The sequence below is a fragment of the Odontesthes bonariensis genome, chromosome 11 (genome assembly GCF_027942865.1).
Source record: "Odontesthes bonariensis isolate fOdoBon6 chromosome 11, fOdoBon6.hap1, whole genome shotgun sequence".
NCBI classification, from domain to species: Eukaryota; Metazoa; Chordata; class Actinopteri; order Atheriniformes; family Atherinopsidae; genus Odontesthes; species Odontesthes bonariensis.
Window position 1 is genome coordinate 26,648,532 of NC_134516.1, and position 24,006 is coordinate 26,672,537.

The 24,006-nt window shown below is 43.5% G+C and overlaps 1 long non-coding RNA gene and 16 other non-coding genes across 17 annotated transcripts; 10 read left to right on the top strand and 7 right to left on the bottom strand.

Annotated features, from left to right (window-relative positions):
• The first annotated feature begins 13,198 nt into the window (after nt 1-13,198).
• trnaq-uug (transfer RNA glutamine (anticodon UUG)) lies at nt 13,199-13,270 on the top strand. The gene has a single exon. It is a non-coding gene; the product is annotated as a tRNA-Gln (tRNA).
• A 1,975-nt stretch (nt 13,271-15,245) lies between these two features.
• Nucleotides 15,246-16,118, top strand: LOC142391422 (uncharacterized). The gene is made up of 4 exons (XR_012770554.1): nt 15,246-15,311; nt 15,431-15,483; nt 15,585-15,682; nt 15,771-16,118. It is a non-coding gene; the product is annotated as an uncharacterized LOC142391422 (long non-coding RNA).
• A 1,264-nt stretch (nt 16,119-17,382) lies between these two features.
• Nucleotides 17,383-17,501, top strand: LOC142392773 (5S ribosomal RNA). Its single transcript, XR_012771408.1, has one exon. It is a non-coding gene; the product is annotated as a 5S ribosomal RNA (ribosomal RNA).
• Nucleotides 17,502-17,799: 298 nt separating this feature from the next.
• On the bottom strand, nt 17,800-17,918 carry LOC142392167 (5S ribosomal RNA). The gene has a single exon (XR_012770834.1). It is a non-coding gene; the product is annotated as a 5S ribosomal RNA (ribosomal RNA).
• Nucleotides 17,919-18,272: 354 nt separating this feature from the next.
• On the top strand, nt 18,273-18,391 carry LOC142392774 (5S ribosomal RNA). The gene has a single exon (XR_012771409.1). It is a non-coding gene; the product is annotated as a 5S ribosomal RNA (ribosomal RNA).
• Nucleotides 18,392-18,689: 298 nt separating this feature from the next.
• LOC142393958 (5S ribosomal RNA) lies at nt 18,690-18,808 on the bottom strand. Its single transcript, XR_012772363.1, has one exon. It is a non-coding gene; the product is annotated as a 5S ribosomal RNA (ribosomal RNA).
• A 354-nt stretch (nt 18,809-19,162) lies between these two features.
• LOC142393332 (5S ribosomal RNA) lies at nt 19,163-19,281 on the top strand. The gene has a single exon (XR_012771941.1). It is a non-coding gene; the product is annotated as a 5S ribosomal RNA (ribosomal RNA).
• Nucleotides 19,282-19,579: 298 nt separating this feature from the next.
• Nucleotides 19,580-19,698, bottom strand: LOC142392146 (5S ribosomal RNA). Its single transcript, XR_012770813.1, has one exon. It is a non-coding gene; the product is annotated as a 5S ribosomal RNA (ribosomal RNA).
• Nucleotides 19,699-20,052: 354 nt separating this feature from the next.
• On the top strand, nt 20,053-20,171 carry LOC142392775 (5S ribosomal RNA). Its single transcript, XR_012771410.1, has one exon. It is a non-coding gene; the product is annotated as a 5S ribosomal RNA (ribosomal RNA).
• A 298-nt stretch (nt 20,172-20,469) lies between these two features.
• Nucleotides 20,470-20,588, bottom strand: LOC142393959 (5S ribosomal RNA). Its single transcript, XR_012772364.1, has one exon. It is a non-coding gene; the product is annotated as a 5S ribosomal RNA (ribosomal RNA).
• Nucleotides 20,589-20,946: 358 nt separating this feature from the next.
• LOC142392776 (5S ribosomal RNA) lies at nt 20,947-21,065 on the top strand. Its single transcript, XR_012771411.1, has one exon. It is a non-coding gene; the product is annotated as a 5S ribosomal RNA (ribosomal RNA).
• A 298-nt stretch (nt 21,066-21,363) lies between these two features.
• Nucleotides 21,364-21,482, bottom strand: LOC142393053 (5S ribosomal RNA). Its single transcript, XR_012771675.1, has one exon. It is a non-coding gene; the product is annotated as a 5S ribosomal RNA (ribosomal RNA).
• A 354-nt stretch (nt 21,483-21,836) lies between these two features.
• Nucleotides 21,837-21,955, top strand: LOC142392777 (5S ribosomal RNA). Its single transcript, XR_012771412.1, has one exon. It is a non-coding gene; the product is annotated as a 5S ribosomal RNA (ribosomal RNA).
• A 298-nt stretch (nt 21,956-22,253) lies between these two features.
• LOC142393960 (5S ribosomal RNA) lies at nt 22,254-22,372 on the bottom strand. The gene has a single exon (XR_012772365.1). It is a non-coding gene; the product is annotated as a 5S ribosomal RNA (ribosomal RNA).
• Nucleotides 22,373-22,726: 354 nt separating this feature from the next.
• LOC142392778 (5S ribosomal RNA) lies at nt 22,727-22,845 on the top strand. The gene has a single exon (XR_012771413.1). It is a non-coding gene; the product is annotated as a 5S ribosomal RNA (ribosomal RNA).
• Nucleotides 22,846-23,143: 298 nt separating this feature from the next.
• LOC142392147 (5S ribosomal RNA) lies at nt 23,144-23,262 on the bottom strand. Its single transcript, XR_012770814.1, has one exon. It is a non-coding gene; the product is annotated as a 5S ribosomal RNA (ribosomal RNA).
• A 354-nt stretch (nt 23,263-23,616) lies between these two features.
• LOC142392779 (5S ribosomal RNA) lies at nt 23,617-23,735 on the top strand. The gene has a single exon (XR_012771414.1). It is a non-coding gene; the product is annotated as a 5S ribosomal RNA (ribosomal RNA).
• The last annotated feature ends 271 nt before the right edge of the window (nt 23,736-24,006 follow it).

The following is a 24,006-nucleotide window of genomic DNA, read 5'->3' on the forward strand; positions in this document are numbered from 1 at the left end:
TCTGAGAATTTCGATTTGACCGTTTTTAGCCAAAAGTCGTTAGCCTGGAAGTGAGAGAGGCATATCATAGCCGCTTTCGGACTGTAGGAACCTTTGGCAGTTCTAATAACCTTTTAATCCGCGGGGCCGTTTTCTCCCGTGTTCGGACATACAGGAACTCGGGGCTTTCTCCCTTAGTTCCTATAACTATTTAGCTCCTTCTCCGAGGTCGGGTCTTTTCATAGTTCTATAGAACTAATCTAAGGGGGGTGTTTGGTGGTTGGTAGCTACGCCCCATGTAATTCTATCACGATTGAAATGTCTCCTCATATGACACAGACAGAACCGGCAGGTGTTTAATAAGTTAACTTACACTGATCTCATTTGTCTGCAGCGCTCTGCTCTCCTTTCTTCCTTCATGAAATAAAAAAGTATCTCCTGAGTCCTGACTCTCTCTGTGAGCTCTTCCAGCCTCGATATTAGACGCCTGATGTGATTGTCCATGATTAATATCACCATCATGCAGACCATGAACACGGTGGCCTCCCCGCTCTCCATATTAGCTTCTTGGTGGTGTTTTTTCTACTCTCCTTACTTTTACCGTTTTGTTTTGTGTTTGAATGTAGCGCTAACGGCTAACGGCTAACACGTCACTGAAGCAGACGGCTGCGTGCGGCGCATCAGTCCCTATCAGGTCCCGACTCATGTGCGAATGCAGACTGAAACAGTTCCGCTGGGGAAGGATAGTTATCAGAACGAAATTCGAGAAGGGTAGTTCTGATAACTACTTTCTTAGAACTGCATGTCCGAAAGCGGCTCATGTCACCGCTACAAAACGCTATTTTTATACCTCTTCTACAGCTCCAAACAACATAACAGGCTGCTCTGATTGGCTGTCGCAGGATCAAACATCTTCAGGCTGCTCTGATTGGCTGTCGCAGGATTAAAGGTCTTCAGGCTGCTCTGATTGGCTGTCGCAGGATCAAAGGTCTTCAGGCTGATCTGATTGGCTGTCGCAGGATCAAAGGTCTTCAGGCTGATCTGATTGGCTGTCGCAGGATCAAAGGTCTTCAGGCTACTCTGATTGGCTGTCGCAGGATCAATGTTCTTCAGGCTGCTCTGATTGGCTGTCGGGTCCGGGTATCAAAGTATAATCCGTTTTTCTGTCAAAACGAAAAAATGAAAAAACCGAAATAGCTGTCCTTTTTCCTTTTTTTGTTTTAAACCAAAAACGGATTTTTCTGTCTTCCTAAAAAAACGAAAAACCAAAACCAAATAACGGACAAAATTTGTTTTTTGGAAATTACTTTTTTCATTTTTCGTTTCTTACATTCGAACATGACGGCGGGCAGACCGGAAGCGGAAGTAACGCCAAAATAAAAGTAGCGCGCTAATTTAATATCAAACATATTTTCCGCTTTTTATACACCCATTGTAGGTAGTAGACTGCATTTATTTTAGTTAAGTGGAACTACAACAGCTGGTTGTTTGGGAGAACATAATAGGCTATATAAATTATGATAGGCTACAAAAAAGTGATCACAGCCAAATATGACAAAAGATTAGGCTAGCCTTTCATTTCTGACAACTGAACATTGCACATCTACTAACCTTAAAGCTAAATAAACGAGAGCAACAACCGTCTTTTTTTTCTTCTTAAAAGATGTTTTATGTTATTTTCATATAATTTGCTGATGGCAATTATAGAATGTGAGTGCTTGTGTTATATTGAAAGCGAGGCTGGGTGTGTCTATGAATATAGACAACAGTGAGGTTTTTTTTTTAGGTGCTGTACAAGCAAATCATAGCGTCTCTGTACAATGACAGAGGACTTTAGGTAACACTTCACAATACTGACTGTGTATTAGAGTTTACATTCCGTTCACTTATTTCCTACTTTAACCGGACTTCCAGTGTAGCCTAACTCCTGGCCAATTCCCACCTTCTCCAGTCTTACATTATAACTCGCCGCGACACTTACCATGTAATACGCGAAACTACCCCAACTTTTTGCTCATGGCGGTTGTGTATGTATACATGTCAGCGGACAAGCTTCACCCTTATTCCAGGCATTTATTATGTTTGTCTTACAGCCTTGTATGATTGGGAATAAGAATATGCTGAGAAATGGACAAAACAAAGTGTCCCTGACATAAAATAACAGAGTTCCACTGATTTTTCTTATTCATGTTGTTCCTTCATTTAGCTAATACTACTACTGCTTTGATTACCCACTGAAGCCTCTTCCTGTCTGCCTCAGTGCAGGTCCCAGCGGGCTCTCAATACAAGGTCTTCAGCAGTTTGGTGTCTAGATTGTTCAATCTGGACAATGTGGTGGTCCTCCTCACTGTTGGGCCCATGTCAGGATTGCTGGAGATTACAGTAAAATACACCCTGACATAGCCTACAGTTAAGAGTGAACATGTCAGACCCTGTAATGTGACCTTGCATTTTGCTCCTTTGAAACCAAAATGTTGCAGGTGTGCGGACAGAGTGGAGTACCATTTTAATGGTTTGAATGTGTTAAAACAAAACAACTCATGTCTGTGTGGCATGCGTTTAACTAATAGAACTAGCACTTGAACCCAAACGCACAACTCAGGAACCAAAGGAGTACCCAGTAAACAAAATAGTACAAACAACAAAAAACACTTTATACAAAACACATTCTCAACAGAACTATATAACACGCACACACACTGGTAGCAATTCAAACATTCCCTTTCATAACTATAATTAACTTAACTAACCAACTAACAGAATAACCACAAAAAGAAACCATTAACAATTATGAACCAAAAAAGAAAATATTTTCAGTTAACTAATCACGTCATCGTGTGATTGGCTGTTGCAGAACAAAACATCTTCAGGCTGCTCTGATTGGCTGTCGCAGGATCAAACATCTTCAGGCTGCTCTGATTGGCTGTCGCAGGATTAAAGGTCTTCAGGCTGCTCTGATTGGCTGTCGCAGGATCAAAGGTCTTCAGGCTGCTCTGATTGGCTGTCGCAGGATCTAACGTCTTCAGGCTGCTCTGATTGGCTGTCGCAGGATCAAAGGTCTTCAGGCTGCCCTTATTGGCTGTCGCGGGATCAAAGGTCTTCAGGCTACTCTGATTGGCTGTCGGGTCCGGGTATCAAAGTATAATCCGTTTTTCTGTCAAAACGAAAAAATGAAAAAATGGAAATAGCTGTCCTTTTTCCATTTTTCGTTTTAAACCAAAAACGGATTTTTCTGTCTTCCTAAAAAAACGAAAAACCCAAATCAAATAACGGACAAAATCTGTTTTTTGGAAATTACTTTTTTCATTTTTCGTTTCTTACATTCGAACATGACGGCGGGCAGACCGGAAGCGGAAGTAACGCCAAAATAAAAGTAGCGTGCTAATTTAATATCAAACATATTTTCCGCTTTTTATACACCCATTGTAGGTAGTAGATTGCATTTATTTTAGTTAAGTGAAACTACAACAGCTGGTTGTTTGGGAGAACGTCATAGGCTATATAAATTATGATAGGCTACAAAAAAGTGATCACAGCCAAATATGACAAAAGATTAGGCTAGCCTTTCATTTCTGACAGCTGAACATTGCACATCTACTAACCTTATAACAAAATAAACGAGAGCAACAACCGTCTTTTTTTTTCTTCTTAAAAGATGTTTTATATTATTTTCATATAAATTGCTGATGGCAATTATAGAATGTGAGTGCCTGTGTTATATTGAAAGCGAGGCTGGGTGTGTCTATGAATATAGACAACAGTGAGGTTTTTTTTTTAGGTGCTGTACAAGCAAATCATAGCGTCTCTGTACAATGACAGAGGACTTTAGGTAACACTTCACAATACTGACTGTGTATTAGAGTGTACATTCCGTTCACTTATTTCCTACTTTGCCCAAACTTCCAGTGTAGCCTAACTCCTGGCCAATTCCCACCTTCACCAGTCTTACAGCATAACTCGCCGCGACACTTACCATGTAATACGCGAAACTACCCCAACTTTTGCTCTTTGCTCATGGCGGTTGTGGATGTATACATGTCAGCGGACAAGCTTCACCCTTATTCCAGGCATTTATTATGTTTGTCTTACAGCCTTGTATGATTCGGAATACGAATATGAAAAAACAAAGTGTCCCTGACATAAAATAACAGAGTTCCACTGATTTTTCTTATTCATGTTGTTCCTTCGTTTAGCTAATACTACTACTGCTTTGATTACCCACTGAAGCCTCTTCCTGTCTGCCTCAGTGCAGGTCCCAGCGGGCTCTCAATACAAGGTCTTCAGCAGTTTGGTGTCTAGATTGTTCAATCTGGACAATGTGGTGGTCCTCCTCACTGTTGGGCCCATGTCAGGATTTCTGGAGATTACAGTAAAATACACCCTGACATAGCCTACAGTTAAGAGTGAACATATCAGACCCTGTAATGTGACCTTGCATTTTGCTCCTTTGAGGCCAAAATGTTGCAGGTGTGCGGACAAAGTGGAGTACCATTTTAATGGTTTGAATGTGTTAAAACAAAACAACTCATGTCTGTGTGGCATGTGTTTAACTAATAGAACTAGCACTTGAACCCAAACGCACAACTAAGGAACCAAAGGAGTACCCAGTAAAAAAAATAGTACAAACAACAAAAAACACTTTATTCAAAACACATTCTGAAAAGAACTATATAACACGCACACACACTGGTAGCAATTCAAACATTCCCTTTCATAACTATAATTAACTTAACTAACTAACTAACAGAATAACCACAAAAAGAAACTATTAACAATTATGAACCAAACAAGAAAATATTTTCAGTTAACTAATCACGTCATCGTGTGATTGCCTGTTGCAGAATAAAACATCTTCAGGCTGCTCTGATTGGCTGTCGCAGGATCAAACATCTTCAGGCTGCTCTGATTGGCTGTCGCAGGATCAAAGGTCTTCAGGCTGCTCTGATTGGCTGTCGCAGGATCAAAGGTCTTCAGGCTGCTCTGATTGGCTGTCGCAGGATCTAACGTCTTCAGGCTGCTCTGATTGGCTGTCGCAGGATCAAAGGTCTTCAGGCTGCCCTTATTGGCTGTCGCGGGATCAAAGGTCTTCAGGCTACTCTGATTGGCTGTCGGGTCCGGGTACCAAAGTATAATCCGTTTTTCTGTCAAAATGAAAAAATGAAAAAACGGAAATAGCTGTCTTTTTTCCGTTTTAAACCAAAAACGGATTTTTCTGTCTTCCTAAAAAAACGAAAAACCCAAATCAAATAACGGACAAAATTTGTTTTTTGGAAATTACTTTTTTCATTTTTCGTTTCTTACATTCGAACATGACGGCGGGCAGACCGGAAACGGAAGTAACGCCAAAATAAAAGTAGCGTGCTAATTTAATATCAAACATATTTTCCGCTTTTTATACACCCATTGTAGGTAGTAGACTGCATTTATTTTAGTTAAGTGAAACTATAACAGCTGGTTGTTTGGGAGAACGTCATAGGCTATATAAATTATGATAGGCTACAAAAAAGTGATCACAGCCAAATATGACAAAAGATTAGGCTAGCCTTTCATTTCTGACAGCTGAACATTGCACATCTACTAACCTTAAAACTAAATAAACGAGAGCAACAACCGTCTTGTTTTTTCTTCTTAAAAGATGTTTTATGTTATTTTCATATAATTTGCTGATGGCAATTATAGAATGTGAGTGCTTGTGTTATATTGAAAGCGAGGCTGGGTGTGTCTATGAATATAGACAACAGTGAGGTTTTTTTAGGTGCTATACAAGCAAATCATAGCATCTCTGTACAATGACAGAGGCCTTTAGGTAACACTTCACAATACTGACTGTGTATTAGAGTGTACATTCCGTTCACTTATTTCCTACTTTGCCCAAACTTCCAGTGTAGCCTAACTCCTGGCCAATTCCCACCTTCTCCAGTCGTACAGCATAACTCGCCGCGACACTTACCATGTAATATGCAAAACTACCCCAATTTTTGCTCTTTGCTCATGGCGGTTGTGTATGTATACATGTCAGCGGACAAGCTTCACCCTTATTCCAGGCATTTATTATGTTTGTCTTACAGCCTTGTATGATTGGGAATAAGAATATGTTGAGAAATGGACAAAACAAAGTGTCCCTGACATAAAATAACAGAGTTCCACAGATTTTTCTTATTCATGTTGTTCCTTCATTTAGCTAATACTACTACTGCTTTGATTACCCACTGAAGCCTCTTCCTGTCTGCCTCAGTGAAAGTCCCAGCGGGCTCTCCATACAAGGTCTTCAGCAGTTTGGTGTGTAGATTGTTCAATCTGGACATGGTGGTCCTCCTCACTGTTGGGCCCATGTCAGGATTGCTGGAGATTACAGTAAAATACACCCTGACATAGCCTACAGTTAAGAGTGAACATGTCAGACCCTGTAATGTGACCTTGCATTTTGCTCCTTTGGAGCCAAAATGTTGCAGGTGTGCGGACAAAGTGGAGTACCATTTTAATGGTTTGAATGTGTTAAAACAAACAAACTCATGTCTGTGTGGCATGCGTTTAACTAATAGAACTAGCACTTGAACCCAAACGCACAACTCAGGAACCAAAGGAGTACCCAGTAAACAAAATAGTGCAAACTACAAAAAACACTTTATTCAAAACACATTCTCAACAGAACTATATAACACGCACACACACTGGTAGCAATTCAAACATTCCCTTTCATAACTATAACTAACTTAACTAACTAACTAACAGAATGACCACAAAAAGAAATCATTAACAATTATGAACCAAAAAAGAAAATATTTTCAGTTTACTAATCACGTCATCATGTGATTGGCTGTTGCAGAATCAAACGTCTTCAGGCTGCTCTGATTGGCTGTGGCAGGATCAGACATCTTCCGACTGCTTTTATTGGCTGTCGCAGAATCAAACGTCTTCAGGCTGCTCTGATTGGCTGTCGCAGGATCAGACATCTTCCGACTGCTTTTATTGGCTGTCGCAGAATCAAACGTCTTCAGGCTGCTCTGATTGGCTGTCGCAGGATCAAACATCTTCCGACTGCTCTGATTGGCTGTCGCAGGATCAAAGGTCTTCAGGCTGCTTTGATTGGCTGTCGCAGGATCTAACGTCTTCAGGCTGCTCGGTCTGTGTATCATCCGATCATTCAACTATTCCATTGAATCTGGCAAACGAAAAACTAAATAACGACTCCATATTTTGTTTTCCCGTTTTTCTGTATGACCAAAAAAAGGGAATTGGTGTTTGTTCTCCCTTTTCCCAACACAAAACAGAACATTTAATAAACAGGGAAACTAAAACGAAATAATAAATCTAATTTACGTTCTTGGGTTATTGGTTTCCCGGTCATCCGCTCCACTCAGTGCAATCTGGCTGGCTGGTGCAATGAAGTGTCAGCTCATCAATCATAACTCGCTTGAATACAAAACTGATTTTCACGGGGGTTTTGTTTCTGCAAAATTCATATATGTAGGCATGATACGAGACACATGATTCAGCGTATTTTAATATTCATAGTAGGCTTAACATTAATATAATATCCTGGTAACATATGTGATGTAAAATAGGTTATTTTGCAAAAGACATACGATATATAAAATATAATACATACGATAACGTGGAGGTGCGTCGCTTACTTAAAAAAATCCGGGTTACTGTCATTTTGAATTTTAGCCGAATGAATAAACAGGCAGCAGGTCTGTGGGCTGTCTGTGGCAGTAGCACGAGGATGACGTCAGTAACACCCACTTTAGGACATAAAATCTAAATTACAACTTCCTACTTCTTCCTCATATCTTTGTCTTTGGGAAACCTTCAAAATATAAACGTGAGATTCGACAAAGTCAACACAAAAACATTTTAAAAAGGAGGTCAAGCTTATGTTCTTCCTTCTTCTGCCTTCACATTTCTTAAGAGGGTTAGGGTCAACAAACTGTTGATAATAAACCAAAGCTGCTGAAAGTGTTAGTAAGCTTGTTTGCAAACTATTCTACAGTCAGATGTTGTGTTGTCTGTATTTTTAAGTAAGTGGGGTGGGTGTGAGACATGAGAGGTATCTTACTCTTGTTAGGATAAAAGAATTACATGTGAACAATTCAGCCTGTGTCAGCTGTAAAATTTGCTGGTCAATGTTATACCACCAATATTTGCATTATTTCTACAATAGCATTCTTGTGTCAGTTGTAATCTAAGCCTGTGTTATGGAATTTATGATTTATAAAGTCTCCGTTGGCCTAATAGCCGGGTGAACACCGGCTATAACCATAGCTTAGCTTAATGTTTGCTGGCTACGATTTCGCTGGCGGACATAAGTACAGTACAATAATATTTTATTCACAAAATACAACCAATAATAATGTTGAATCTTACTTGTGAAATGTAATCCCCCGACCCTGTTCGCAATCGTCTGCCGATTTGCACAGGAATACGCCGCACAGTGCTCTGGCATGTTGAATACTTTATGGGTGTCTATGGGTAGGATGGCCGCTCCAAGAATGCAAGCAGTCTCCGGACACTGCTCTTAGAGCATCCCCGCTGGACACCCATTTCTTGCCATTTCTGTGAGATATCATGATGTGTCTCTCCATTCATGAACATATCATTGATTATATGGATGTATGGCTGGAGTGAGGCCATTATAACGTGCTTTGGACCATACCGTGGAACTTTCTGTAGCTTCCACTTTTGGTGCGAGGACCGGTCTGTTTCATCTTTCCCCATGGTAACTGTCGCTGAGGATCATGGGAACGCTAATACAGCCTTCATGCACGTATGCGCAGAATGTGCGCACGCAACCAGAGAATGTCTAAGGCACCGCGGGAAATGGGGAAACCAATAACCCAACAAGGCAGGAGCGCCTGGTCTTGTTGGCCAAGTTTTTCCCCCAAAAGTATATTTTATTTCCTATATGATGTTTTTCTAACTTTAACCCAGTACTTTTAATGTTTTACACCTTTCGACCAAGTAGTTCTGGAAAAAAGATCAAAATAAGGAGAAAATGAATGAAGGAAACAACAGGTAAACTTGAACAGCAGTTCAAAGTCTGGTCTTAACATTTACCACATTTCACTGACAGGCTTGTTCTGACCTGGTTATAGCTCCCCATCTTCCGTGGGTGTTCTGATGTGGAGTGAAGTCCTGGAATGTGCAACACTTTAGTGGATTCTCTGCTCATCTCTTTGTAATTCTGGCCCACTGAGTTGGAGCTCATATATATTGCATTCTGATGGACACTTGTTGCTTGCTTATATGACCCTGAATGGTTCTTTGGTGTTTGTGTGATTTGTAAATATTAAAGTGTGTATAAAAAGTGGTTTGCAGGACTTGCAGTATTTAGTGTGTAATAGGCCCTGATCTACATTTCATGGGTTCCTCCAACTCCAGTTTCTGACTGATTGTTTTGCATTAAAGGGGAAGTTTTTTTTTTTTTAAACCTGGACCTTATTTCTGGCATAGAATACGTTCATCTACTCACCGATAACAGTTTGGTGAAAGTCGGCATCCTTCGGAAGAGTATTAGATATCCATATAACGGGAGAGAACGGGGCATAGACAATACAATACAATCAATCAATCAAACTTTATTTATATAGCCCTTTACAATAGCCAACTGGTACTCAAAGTGCTTTACAACAGGATAAAAACAACAATACATAAAACAAAACATAAAACACGATTCAGAAATGGTAAAAGTGCTAAAAGTGCTGCAGGGCATTAAAAGCCTTCCACAAGTGCAATAAAATGGATTGAATAATCTTTGTGTAAAATTACTATAATTAAAAAAGAGCGGATAGAATGGATGCATTGTGGCCCTAATCAGAGTTCGAACGCCAGTCTAAAAAGGTGGGTCTTAAGCTTCGATTTAAAAAAGGCCGAGATCAGTGATGGTGCGGATGCCAGGGGGCAGTTTGTTCCACAGTCTATGGCAAAGGAACGATCACCTCACTGTTTAGATCTCGACCTTGGGATCTCTAAAAGAAGTCTCTTTATTTCACTATGGTCACGCCATCTGCGCTTCGGAGAGGCACAGTCTCGCTATCTACACTTTAAAATCGAATCAGAGACGGACAAAGTTCCTACTGGCTCCTGAAGCCGGTGTAGCGGAAGTGGTTCTGGAGGCAGCAGCGACACTTGTAATGTTCACAGCTTCTGTTTGACACCTCAGAGTTTATAAAACTCATACAACACTATCAGAACACATGGTCACCATAGGAACCTTTATAAGTTCAGGCTTTCTAAAGTAACGGGACACACACACATCAGTCCAATCCAGATGTTTTTCTCATCTTTTCATAGTTTCCTGTTTTGCCTTCATAACTCAGATGGAATCAGTCAGTGAAAAACACAGCAGGCTGTGAGAGAAAGTAAAGGTGTTCACCAGACCAACCCAGGCTGAACCTGAGGGATGTATCACTGAAATTACTGAGCACATCATCAGACAGGAGAAGAAGAAGCCCATTTTCACTGATATCAGCATCAGACAGCAGATCTGGAGGTGCTTTTCTCTCTACAGCTGGCCTTCACTCCTCTGTGTCTTCTCTCCAACCATCTTTGTCCCAACCATTGCATCTGTGGTGTTCAGCACATCTGCAGCATCAGGCCCGCTGGCTCCGTTCTGCTCGTCTTCTGCAGACGGAGCTTTTTCATGGCAGGAAACCATCCAGAGAGTCAGGATTCTGCAGGAACCACTGGAAGACTTTCACTTCCTCCTTTAGTTGAACGCTTCATCAAACTGACACCATGCAGTTCCTCTATTCGCCATCAGAGGGAGACACATCTCCATAAATGCAGAGTCCCGCTCAGTATTACTGACAGTACTTCACAGCCACTGAGAGGACACATTTAAATCAGTAACATACAAAGAAATGATTTCTATATTTGAGCCAGGCTTCCACCTCCATATAAGACACACACTGTGTCCTCATACAACAAGCAGCTCTCCTGTCTGAGCTTCACATCTTTACAGTTAGCATCAGCACACACAGCATGTTGATGAAGATTCTCACTCATCCAGCTCATGGTAATCCTAAGAGCTCACATCCTCTGGCCTAAAAGGCCTCTAGCAAAGAGCCAGATAAGACCAGAGCCACCCACTCTCCAGATAAAGTGCCTTATGAGCTGCTGAAGTTCTTCAGGTAAATAAGTTTATATTAGTTTCTCTTTTGGTCAGAGGCTCTGGTGCTCTGGAGTTACACCAAGTGTTTCTGAATGTTAGCTGCAACACCTTTAAAACCTGTTTTATCTCCATGCAAACAACAGCTAATCCTAACTGTCCTGTAGTTCGTAATGTGTCAGATCTCCATTTATTCCATCTGTTTCGCTGCAGTTTTAAAACTTCATTACATTTGTTTTGTTGTTGAACCACCAAACCAGCTCAGAAGACACAGTATTTAATGGCTATCAGGTTGAGTGGAGGATGTAAATGAACAAGTGGTTCACTTCAAGGCAAGTAAGAACATTCATCTTGAAAATCAACAGATATCAGCTTGCTGCACTTTTGCATGAAAGGATAACAAATCCAAGCCTGCAATTGTTATTAAGTTTTAAACAAGAGGCACAAGACTGAAGCGTTGGAACAGACAATTATAGCAGATAATAAAACACTTGTGATCTGTGGTGATTTCAACATGGACCTCTTAAAGGTACATACTCCTAAACAAACTTGTGATTTCTTGGCTGCGTTATACGGTAGAGGCTTGTATCCACTGATCACAAAGCCGAGCAGAGGCGCCACAGATAGTGCAACATTAACTGACAACATTTTTACACATTCCTTGGACACTGGTATAAATAGTGGTTTGGTAATAAGTGATGTAAGTGATCATTTAGCTGTATTTGCAACATTTAATGATCAGCTACAGAGGAAGAAAACAGAAAAGCGTAGATATGAAAGGGTAAGGACTGTTAAAGCAATTAATGCTTCAGAAATGAGCTTTAAAACAAGAGTGGAATGAGTTTCATACAGATGAAGTAAACACTGCAGACAATTCATTCTTCAACTGTTATTTATCTCTCTATGATAAACACTGTCCAACAGTTTTATGTTCACATAAGCATAGTTATGCTGAGAAACCTGGGATAACAAAGGCATTAAAAAATGCATGTAAGAAGAAAAATAAACTTTATGGAGACTTTATCAAAACTAGAACAGAGGTTGCTGAAAAACGCTGAGATGTACAAAAACAGGCTCACCAACATGTTGAGGCAAGCAAAGAAGCAACATTATGATAAAATGTTACAAATAAATCAAAATAATATGAAGCGCACATGGAACATCCTAAATAATGTAATGGTGAATAAGCCTTATCACCAGATCAACCTAAGTGTTTCATAAAGGACAATAAGGTGTTTGGCAATCTGACTGAAGCGGCTGATGAATGTAACTCAGTACAGCGGCTCGTGAATCCTCTGGTGCACGTTGAGCATCGTCATGCTCTTGAATTCCTTCCCGCAGTCGTCACATTTCATGAGGTCCCTCATTTCCACGAGGTTCTCCTGGTGCTCCTTCAGGGCGGACGCGTACTGGAAGTGTTTGCGGCAGTTTGAGCACCACACGGGTATCTTCAGCGACGACCCCTGTTGGTGGTCGGTGCCGCTCACTTCTGCTCTCGACTCTTTTCTCCAAAAGAAACGGGTGCTCCTCTTCTGGCAAATGGCGTAAATCTGGTGTCTTTTCAGCCGTGCATGTGTTTAAAATGCTTGTTGCAGTGGATGCAGTGATAGGGTCGATCGTCCGTGTGGCACTGTGTGTGTCTGTTCAGTGTTCTGACACAATCAAATGCTTTAGAGCAAACGGGGCACACTTTGAGGGCTTTCTTTGCCACGTTTTGAACAGGTGCAGATGGGCTCTCCTCAGAGTGCTGCTACACCTGTAAAAACAAAACTGAAGACAATCCAAGGCTTTTGTGGGGAATCCAGCCTTAGAGGCACCAGGAGCACCTGTAAACAGATAAGCAGAGAACAAACAAACAAAAAAGCACAAGCAGCAGCAATCACATGGCAACCTTCCATCAAGGAATCGAACCCTGTTCCTCCGCTTGACAGGCGGATTCTAACCTTTGACCATTGAAGAAGATACAGAATGTGTTGCTTGACTGTCGTGCCAATTCTGAGAATACAAGCTGTAAGAGTATCACTGAAAAATTGACAAAAAAACACGTTGCTAAAACCCTTCCATTGTCAAGCACTTGCATGACTGAGAGCGTAAATTGACTGTGGAAGGGGTTCCATGGTGTAAAGGTCAGCACTCTGGACTTTGAATCCAGTGATCCGAGTTCAAATCTCAGTGGAACCTTCAGGTGTGTGCTGTCGTGGGTGGAAAGAAGATGTGTTGAGTAAAAACCTCTGTAAAACAGAGCACATGGTCTATTAGCTTTTTAAAATTGTTTATTTTAAAGAAAACGATCAAAACAAGAGTTTTTCTGGAAGAGATTTAAATAAGTTCTGAATATGCATTGTAGAGAGGTTACATGTGAGTCTATTTTCTTTATTTAAAACTTAAAACAAAAACCTGAAGTCTGCACACTGAGGAAAACTGGTTTTGAGGATATTTATGAAATTTCCTCCTAATAACCAACTTGGGTCGGTGTCCCCAGTGGAACATTTTATGTGTAGTCTGCAGGTTTCATGTTTTCAGCTGGAGATGGATGCTTTTTGTTCTGTATGTTACATATTTTTATCTTGATCAGGACATTCAGAACGCTTGCATGCACAGGTAAGTCCAGCTTCAGTTCCAGGTGTACTCGTCCATTTAACTGGACCACCATGTTGTCCCAGCGTACATGCACGGGATAGACTGTGTAGGAAACCTTCATGACATTCTGCTGCCTCTAACTTTCTAGGTGGGACTTTTAATCTGTGGGTCCAGGGTTCAAGTCCCTGTTCAGGTGTAGAAATGTGATCTACCACTTAACCAGTACTTCCCTCTATGCCCACTGCATGAAAAGAGGGATTTGCGGATGTATGTGGCCCCTTACATGTCCGCATACGTTGAGCCCCTGCATTTGCGGTGGTAAAAGTGAAAACTTGGCCCAAATTGTCGCAAATTGACCTGGCAACTGCTCCCCCATGCCCCCCTCCCCTCCCCTACTTAGGAGAGCCTTTAATATGTAAATGCCAGTGATCAGGTCAGGAGGTGCCACAGTCATTTTCAAGTGGGGTGGGGTGAGGTGAGGTGGGGGGTGGGCAGGCCTGTTTCTACACGTTCCTGACCATCACCTCCAACTCCAGCCAAGTTTGTTGCTGTGTTGTCTTGAAAAAGAAGAGGTGCACGCTGTCTGCTGGTGACAGGTGATGCATATCTGTTTTTTTTTCTCCCAAACACCTCTTTTGTAACCGCTTTTTGTGGGCAAAATTCAAGGATTCAAGGTTTCAAAGGTTTATTGTCATGTGTGCAGTTAGAAACGTGTTTCCCTGAACAATGAAATTATTTTCTGTTGCCCGCACTGGATGTCCAAATGTATAATAATAAAGATAAGATAAAGATAAAATAAGCATGCAACAGCAATATTCTAAAAGGTTTCTTAAATAAAATAGAAATAAAAATATAGAAATCTGGCCTGTATACATAATGTGCAGTAGTGCGCTCAGTGTTTTATTGTGTATGGCTTAATTCGGTGTCACAATGGTCACAATATCGCCGAGGTCTTTTCTTTGTCCTTGCAGAGTCCATTTTTGTGTCAAAACAGTGCAAATTGCCAGCTGTGGTCAGACAACATTAAATAGCAAAAGGACGGGAGGTTGTCTCGCGAGTATTCCGTGTAATGACGTATACGCATATGATTGGTGGAGCTTAACGGCTCGCATAAGCTCTCGTTCAATCACGTATGAGAAACATTGTGTCGTTGTGTAAACAAAAAGTTTAAGGAGCAGATCTGGCGGCAGAAAGGGAGACAGAGTCCCGTACTGTGAAAACTGCCCTGGTTTGTGGCTGGAAGACGACTAGCTTTCAACTCCCCAGCAACTCTCTGCGGGTCTACAGGTTTGTGTGTTTTTTTCTACTTGCACATGACCATTTGATTGTTTAATTTTAGTCTTGTTGACACTGTACAGCACTTGGGACAGTTCTCGCTGATTTTAAATGTGCTGTATATTAAACTTACTTACTCACTTGCTTACAGGCAGATAAAATGAAAGTCCTGTTGAATGCTATGACCGGGATGTCTCGTATGGTGGCCAGCACCGTGGATACGGTCGTGGAGAGGGTGCTGGAGGGAATGGACCAGATTCGCTAGGTTGGAGGCAAGATGGCCGTCGAGAACGGACTGAAGTTACATTCCAGAGAAGTTGAAGAGCGCACCCCCAAGAGAAGGCGGATACAGAATCCGAAAATCGCGGTAAGAGTAGGTTATTGACTGTGGCTTTAGGCTAAACTCAACTTAATTGTGTCCATCACGTGAAAACCAGTGTGAGTTGCTTTATTTAAAAAAATGAATTTCGTGTTTTCAATTTATAGGAAGCAGTTCGCCGCCTGCATAACTCACCGTGGCATTATAATCCAGGTCAAGGGTAAGAATAAGTGAATGTTCTCCCAATATCTAGTTGAGTTGGACCCGATGTTACGTTAATGCAGTTTTTTTTTATTAACCATAGGCCTGTTGTTTTTACAGGCTACTGTCACCTCACAATGTGGATGTAACGAGTCGCTTGAAGGAGGCGGTGTCAAACAGTCCGAACTTCAGAGAGGCAGACGGGGACACTATCGAGGGTGAGCGGCGCTGACTTTTACCACGGCTGGCACTGACACTTTTAAGCACTGGTCATTTTATTCATTCCTCTTGTTTGTTTTTTTTCAGCTGCGTGACGGACCTGTGTGCTGTGCTACAGGCGCGTCTTGAAGCCAACCCGAAATACTCACAGTCTCACCACAGAAGAGTGAAAGAGAGTAAGAACATATACGCTGTCAATATGACTTTCGTTACTTTATAGACAAGTTGTCAATATGCTGTGCATGGATTATTTATTGGTTATTCCAACAGCTCCCAGAAGCCAGCTTCTGATCCAGGATGAGGACGTCTGACAACTCCGCAGACTCTGCAGGGACCGGAGTAATGCGAAGAATGCGGATTCCAAACGGTGGCGTTTAGGCTTATTGTGTATATTGTAGGCTACAGCAGTGTGTGTATATAGTTTTCAATTCTTTATTATCAACATGGTTCTTATTACAATGTAAGCTATGTACATTGTGTGGTGTGGCAATAAAAGCGCTTTAAAAAAAAAAAGTTTTCTTTTTCATTCTCAATAGATTCACGTCATTCATGCCTGCATTAGCCTAGTCATAGTGCAGCTTATAAGAATGACGTGAATATATGAAGTACACAAACATCCCAGGAATATTAGTAATCATAATCACAATTATTAATCATAATTGCTGAATGATATGACCATATAAAGTATGCATATATTAACCTTATTGGCCAATGGGCGGACAGCTTTACAGGAGCTTTTTTATGTAATCACGTGCCTTTTTTGTCCAATACCAGCGAGGCCAGTGAGAGGTCCAGGCACTCTCACAGCGGGGTGCTAATCGCTGGGCCATTAGCACCCCGCTGTGAGAGCCCGCCGCGAGTCGGGTTCGTTTCCGACGATTTTCTCGCTCAACAAACTTAAAGTTTGTCTGCCTGCAAGCGCCCAGGTGCGTCCGAAAATTAGGCAAATTCGCGGAAGTTCACTGCCGTCCACAGTGACACAAATCCCTCTTTTCGTGCAGTGGCCTGCACTCTGTTTCTACACTGTCACCTCTGACAGAGCCTGGCTGATGCTTTTCCTTCTATGTAGCTTATTGTTAGCTTTGCTGTTAGCTGCATCGTTATATCCTCATTTGTAAGTTATATAAACTATAGAAATTACCTTAAATACACTAGCTGCAGAGTGTTGATCACATTCACTGAAACTACAACAGGTTAAGAGCATTTATCATGAATAGTTCTGCTTTATATCAGGGTTTCTTTTCACTTAGATTTCACTATTTGGACAATCTGTAATGAATGAACACCAACAACAGAACACAACACAAAGATACAAGTACTAACCAGGCCAGACCTTGCTTGGCTTCACAGTCCCTGTGACAAATATATGTTATATGGGTGCTGGAACCATACGTTTCCCCTATTTTTACCAGAGAGCTGGCTTGAGAGGCTGCTGTTGAGCCTGCACGTTGACTTCCCTGATGTGATTGTTCTCTGCAGCTGAAAATGGGACTCTCAGATAACTGTCTGTCAAGCTCCTCTGTTCCCTGTGTGTAGTTTTGTGTCCGTTGTCATATAGAGAAACCAGGGAAGCTCAATCCCACGACATGCTCATAAACTGCGTCTTCTCTAAACAGTATAGTTCTATTTTACAAGTCGGAATACAATAACAGATTCTGTTTCAGAATCTATAAAGAGCTGGTTTGTGATCCCATTGCTGGCTTACGGCCACACCACCCTGAACACGCCTGATCTCGTCAGATCTCAGAAGCCAAGCAGAGTCGGGCCTGGTTAGTACTTGGATGGGAGACCGCCTGGGAATACCAGGTGCTGTAAGCCTTTTGGCTTCTCCAGGCGCATGCAGTTTGGCTACGTCAAATGCAAAGCTAGTCCCTGTTTGACTTTTTGGAACTTGTCCTTTCTGAGGACAAAGTTAAATGTATGAGGATCAAAGCCAACAATGGCCTGGGACATCTCAGCAGATCCAGGATCAGCAACATGGAGACTGAGAGCCAAACAGAAACAGAGGTGTGTGCCAACCAATCAGCAGCAGCCCAAGCTGGTTAACTTCCTGGTGTCTGTGTGGCACACGGTGATGGTCAGATGTTACATGCAGGCTGCAGAGAGAAGAGAAAAAAGCTTACAGCACCTGGTATTCCCAAGCGGTCTCCCATTCAAGTACTAACCAGGCCCGACCCTGCTTGGCTTCCGAGATCGGACGAGATCGGGCGTGTTCAGGGCGGTGTGGCCGTAAGCCACAGTCCCTGTGACAAATATATGTTATATAGGTGCTGGAACCATACGTGTCCCCTATTTTTACCAGAGAGCTGGCTTGAGAGGCCGCTGTCGAGCCTGCACGTTGACTTCCCTGATGTGATTGTTCTCTGCAGCTGAAAATGGGACTCTCAGATAACTGTCTGTCAAGCTCCTCTGTTCCCTGTGTGTAGTTTTGTGTCCGTTGTCATATAGAGAAACCAGGGAAGCTCAATCCCACGACATGCTCATAAACTGCGTCTTCTCTAAACAGTATAGTTCTATTTTACAAGTCGGAATACAATAACAGATTCTGTTTCAGAATCTATAAAGAGCTGGTTTGTGATCCCATTGCTGGCTTACGGCCACACCACCCTGAACACGCCTGATCTCGTCAGATCTCAGAAGCCAAGCAGAGTCGGGCCTGGTTAGTACTTGGATGGGAGACCGCCTGGGAATACCAGGTGCTGTAAGCCTTTTGGCTTCTCCAGGCGCATGCAGTTTGGCTACGTCAAATGCAAAACTAGTCCCTGTTTGACTTTTTGGAACTTGTCCTTTCTGAGGACAAAGTTAAATGTATGAGGATCAAAGCCAACAATGGCCTGGGACATCTCAGCAGATCCAGGATCAGCAACATGGAGACTGAGAGCCAAACAGAAACAGAGGTGTGTGCCAACCAATCAGCAGCAGCCCAAGCTGGTTAACTTCCTGGTGTCTGTGTGGCACACGGTGATGGTCAGATGTTACATGCAGGCCGCAGAGAGAAGAGAAAAAAGCTTACAGCACCTGGTATTCCCAAGCGGTCTCCCATCCAAGTACTAACCAGGCCCGACCCTGCTTGGCTTCCGAGATCGGACGAGATCGGGCGTGTTCAGGGCGGTGTGGCCGTAAGCCACAGTCCCTGTGACAAATATATGTTATATAGGTGCTGGAACCATACGTTTCCCCTATTTTTACCAGAGAGCTGGCTTGAGAGGCTGCTGTTGAGCCTGCACGTTGACTTCCCTGATGTGATTGTTCTCTGCAGCTGAAAATGGGACTCTCAGATAACTGTCTGTCAAGCTCCTCTGTTCCCTGTGTGTAGTTTTGTGTCCGTTGTCATATAGAGAAACCAGGGAAGCTCAATCCCACGACATGCTCATAAACTGCGTCTTCTCTAAACAGTATAGTTCTATTTTACAAGTCGGAATACAATAACAGATTCTGTTTCAGAATCTATAAAGAGCTGGTTTGTGATCCCATTGCTGTTTTACGGCCACACCACCCTGAACACGCCTGATCTCGTCAGATCTCAGAAGCCAAGCAGAGTCGGGCCTGGTTAGTACTTGGATGGGAGACCGCCTGGGAATACCAGGTGCTGTAAGCCTTTTGGCTTCTCCAGGCGCATGTAGTTTGGCTACGTCAAATGCAAAACTAGTCCCTGTTTGACTTTTTGGAACTTGTCCTTTCTGAGGACAAAGTTAAATGTATGAGGATCAAAGCCAACAATGGCCTGGGACATCTCAGCAGATCCAGGATCAGCAACATGGAGACTGAGAGCCAAACAGAAACAGAGGTGTGTGCCAACCAATCAGCAGCAGCCCAAGCTGGTTAACTTCCTGGTGTCTGTGTGGCACACGGTGATGGTCAGATGTTACATGCAGGCCGCAGAGAGAAGAGAAAAAAGCTTACAGCACCTGGTATTCCCAAGCGGTCTCCCATCCAAGTACTAACCAGGCCCGACCCCGCTTGGCTTCCGAGATCGGACGAGATCGGGCGTGTTCAGGGCGGTGTGGCCGTAAGCCACAGTCCCTGTGACAAATATATGTTATATAGGTGCTGGAACCATACGTTTCCCCTATTTTTACCAGAGAGCTGGCTTGAGAGGCTGCTGTTGAGCCTGCACGTTGACTTCCCTGATGTGATTGTTCTCTGCAGCTGAAAATGGGACTCTCAGATAACTGTCTGTCAAGCTCCTCTGTTCCCTGTGTGTAGTTTTGTGTCCGTTGTCATATAGAGAAACCAGGGAAGCTCAATCCCACGACATGCTCATAAACTGCGTCTTCTCTAAACAGTATAGTTCTATTTTACAAGTCGGAATACAATAACAGATTCTGTTTCAGAATCTATAAAGAGCTGGTTTGTGATCCCATTGCTGGCTTACGGCCACACCACCCTGAACACGCCTGATCTCGTCAGATCTCAGAAGCCAAGCAGAGTCGGGCCTGGTTAGTACTTGGATGGGAGACCGCCTGGGAATACCAGGTGCTGTAAGCCTTTTGGCTTCTCCAGGCGCATGCAGTTTGGCTACGTCAAATGCAAAAGTAGTCCCTGTTTGACTTTTTGGAACTTGTCCTTTCTGAGGACAAAGTTAAATGTATGAGGATCAAAGCCAACAATGGCCTGGGACATCTCAGCAGATCCAGGATCAGCAACATGGAGACTGAGAGCCAAACAGAAACAGAGGTGTGTGCCAACCAATCAGCAGCAGCCCAAGCTGGTTAACTTCCTGGTGTCTGTGTGGCACACGGTGATGGTCAGATGTTACATGCAGGCCGCAGAGAGAAGAGAAAAAAGCTTACAGCACCTGGTATTCCCAAGCGGTCTCCCATCCAAGTACTAACCAGGCCCGACCCTGCTTGGCTTCCGAGATCGGACGAGATCGGGCGTGTTCAGGGCGGTGTGGCCGTAAGCCACAGTCCCTGTGACAAATATATGTTATATAGGTGCTGGAACCATACGTTTCCCCTATTTTTACCAGAGAGCTGGCTTGAGAGGCTGCTGTTGAGCCTGCACGTTGACTTCCCTGATGTGATTGTTCTCTGCAGCTGAAAATGGGACTCTCAGATAACTTAGTGTCTGTCAAGCTCCTCTGTTCCCTGTGTGTAGTTTTGTGTCCGTTGTCATATAGAGAAACCAGGGAAGCTCAATCCCACGACATGCTCATAAACTGCGTCTTCTCTAAACAGTATAGTTCTATTTTACAAGTCGGAATACAATAACAGATTCTGTTTCAGAATCTATAAAGAGCTGTTTTGTGATCCCATTGCTGGCTTACGGCCACACCACCCTGAACACGCCTGATCTCGTCAGATCTCAGAAGCCAAGCAGAGTCGGGCCTGGTTAGTACTTGGATGGGAGACCGCCTGGGAATACCAGGTGCTGTAAGCCTTTTGGCTTCTCCAGGCGCATGCAGTTTGGCTACGTCAAATGCAAAACTAGTCCCTGTTTGACTTTTTGGAACTTGTCCTTTCTGAGGACAAAGTTAAATGTATGAGGATCAAAGCCAACAATGGCCTGGGACCTCTCAGCAGATCCAGGATCAGCAACATGGAGACTGAGAGCCAAACAGAAACAGAGGTGTGTGCCAACCAATCAGCAGCAGCCCAAGCTGGTTAACTTCCTGGTGTCTGTGTGGCACACGGTGATGGTCAGATGTTACATGCAGGCCGCAGAGAGAAGAGAAAAAAAATTACAGCACCTGGTATTCCCAAGCGGTCTCCCATCCAAGTACTAACCAGGCCCGACCCTGCTTGGCTTCCGAGATCGGACGAGATCGGGCGTGTTCAGGGCGGTGTGGCCGTAAGCCACAGTCCCTGTGACAAATATATGTTATATAGGTGCTGGAACCATACGTTTCCCCTATTTTTACCAGAGAGCTGGCTTGAGAGGCTGCTGTTGAGCCTGCACGTTGACTTCCCTGATGTGATTGTTCTCTGCAGCTGAAAATGGGACTCTCAGATAACTGTGTGTCAAGCTCCTCTGTTCCCTGTGTGTAGTTTTGTGTCCGTTGTCATATAGAGAAACCAGGGAAGCTCAATCCCACGACATGCTCATAAACTGCGTCTTCTCTAAACAGTATAGTTCTATTTTACAAGTCGGAATACAATAACAGATTCTGTTTCAGAATCTATAAAGAGCTGGTTTGTGATCCCATTGCTGGCTTACGGCCACACCACCCTGAACACGCCTGATCTCGTCAGATCTCAGAAGCCAAGCAGAGTCGGGCCTGGTTAGTACTTGGATGGGAGACCGCCTGGGAATACCAGGTGCTGTAAGCCTTTTGGCTTCTCCAGGCGCATGCAGTTTGGCTACGTCAAATGCAAAACTAGTCCCTGTTTGACTTTTTGGAACTTGTCCTTTCTGAGGACAAAGTTAAATGTATGAGGATCAAAGCCAACAATGGCCTGGGACCTCTCAGCAGATCCAGGATCAGCAACATGGAGACTGAGAGCCAAACAGAAACAGAGGTGTGTGCCAACCAATCAGCAGCAGCCCAAGCTGGTTAACTTCCTGGTGTCTGTGTGGCACACGGTGATGGTCAGATGTTACATGCAGGCCGCAGAGAGAAGAGAAAAAAGCTTACAGCACCTGGTATTCCCAAGCGGTCTCCCATCCAAGTACTAACCAGGCCCGACCCTGCTTGGCTTCCGAGATCGGACGAGATCGGGCGTGTTCAGGGCGGTGTGGCCGTAAGCCACAGTCCCTGTGACAAATATATGTTATATAGGTGCTGGAACCATACGTTTCCCCTATTTTTACCAGAGAGCTGGCTTGAGAGGCTGCTGTTGAGCCTGCACGTTGACTTCCCTGATGTGATTGTTCTCTGCAGCTGAAAATGGGACTCTCAGATAACTGTCTGTCAAGCTCCTCTGTTCCCTGTGTGTAGTTTTGTGTCCGTTGTCATATAGAGAAACCAGGGAAGCTCAATCCCACGACATGCTCATAAACTGCGTCTTCTCTAAACAGTATAGTTCTATTTTACAAGTCGGAATACAATAACAGATTCTGTTTCAGAATCTATAAAGAGCTGGTTTGTGATCCCATTGCTGGCTTACGGCCACACCACCCTGAACACGCCTGATCTCGTCAGATCTCAGAAGCCAAGCAGAGTCGGGCCTGGTTAGTACTTGGATGGGAGACCGCCTGGGAATACCAGGTGCTGTAAGCCTTTTGGCTTCTCCAGGCGCATGCAGTTTGGCTACGTCAAATGCAAAACTAGTCCCTGTTTGACTTTTTGGAACTTGTCCTTTCTGAGGACAAAGTTAAATGTATGAGGATCAAAGCCAACAATGGCCTGGGACATCTCAGCAGATCCAGGATCAGCAACATGGAGACTGAGAGCCAAACAGAAACAGAGGTGTGTGCCAACCAATCAGCAGCAGCCCAAGCTGGTTAACTTCCTGGTGTCTGTGTGGCACACGGTGATGGTCAGATGTTACATGCAGGCCGCAGAGAGAAGAGAAAAAAGCTTACAGCACCTGGTATTCCCAAGCGGTCTCCCATCCAAGTACTAACCAGGCCCGACCCCGCTTGGCTTCCGAGATCGGACGAGATCGGGCGTGTTCAGGGCGGTGTGGCCGTAAGCCACAGTCCCTGTGACAAATATATGTTATATAGGTGCTGGAACCATACGTTTCCCCTATTTTTACCAGAGAGCTGGCTTGAGAGGCTGCTGTTGAGCCTGCACGTTGACTTCCCTGATGTGATTGTTCTCTGCAGCTGAAAATGGGACTGTCAGATAACTGTCTGTCAAGCTCCTCTGTTCCCTGTGTGTAGTTTTGTGTCCGTTGTCATATAGAGAAACCAGGGAAGCTCAATCCCACGACATGCTCATAAACTGCGTCTTCTCTAAACAGTATAGTTCTATTTTACAAGTCGGAATACAATAACAGATTCTGTTTCAGAATCTATAAAGAGCTGGTTTGTGATCCCATTGCTGGCTTACGGCCACACCACCCTGAACACGCCTGATCTCGTCAGATCTCAGAAGCCAAGCAGAGTCGGGCCTGGTTAGTACTTGGATGGGAGACCGCCTGGGAATACCAGGTGCTGTAAGCCTTTTGGCTTCTCCAGGCGCATGCAGTTTGGCTACGTCAAATGCAAAACTAGTCCCTGTTTGACTTTTTGGAACTTGTCCTTTCTGAGGACAAAGTTAAATGTATGAGGATCAAAGCCAACAATGGCCTGGGACATCTCAGCAGATCCAGGATCAGCAACATGGAGACTGAGAGCCAAACAGAAACAGAGGTGTGTGCCAACCAATCAGCAGCAGCCCAAGCTGGTTAACTTCCTGGTGTCTGTGTGGCACACGGTGATGGTCAGATGTTAC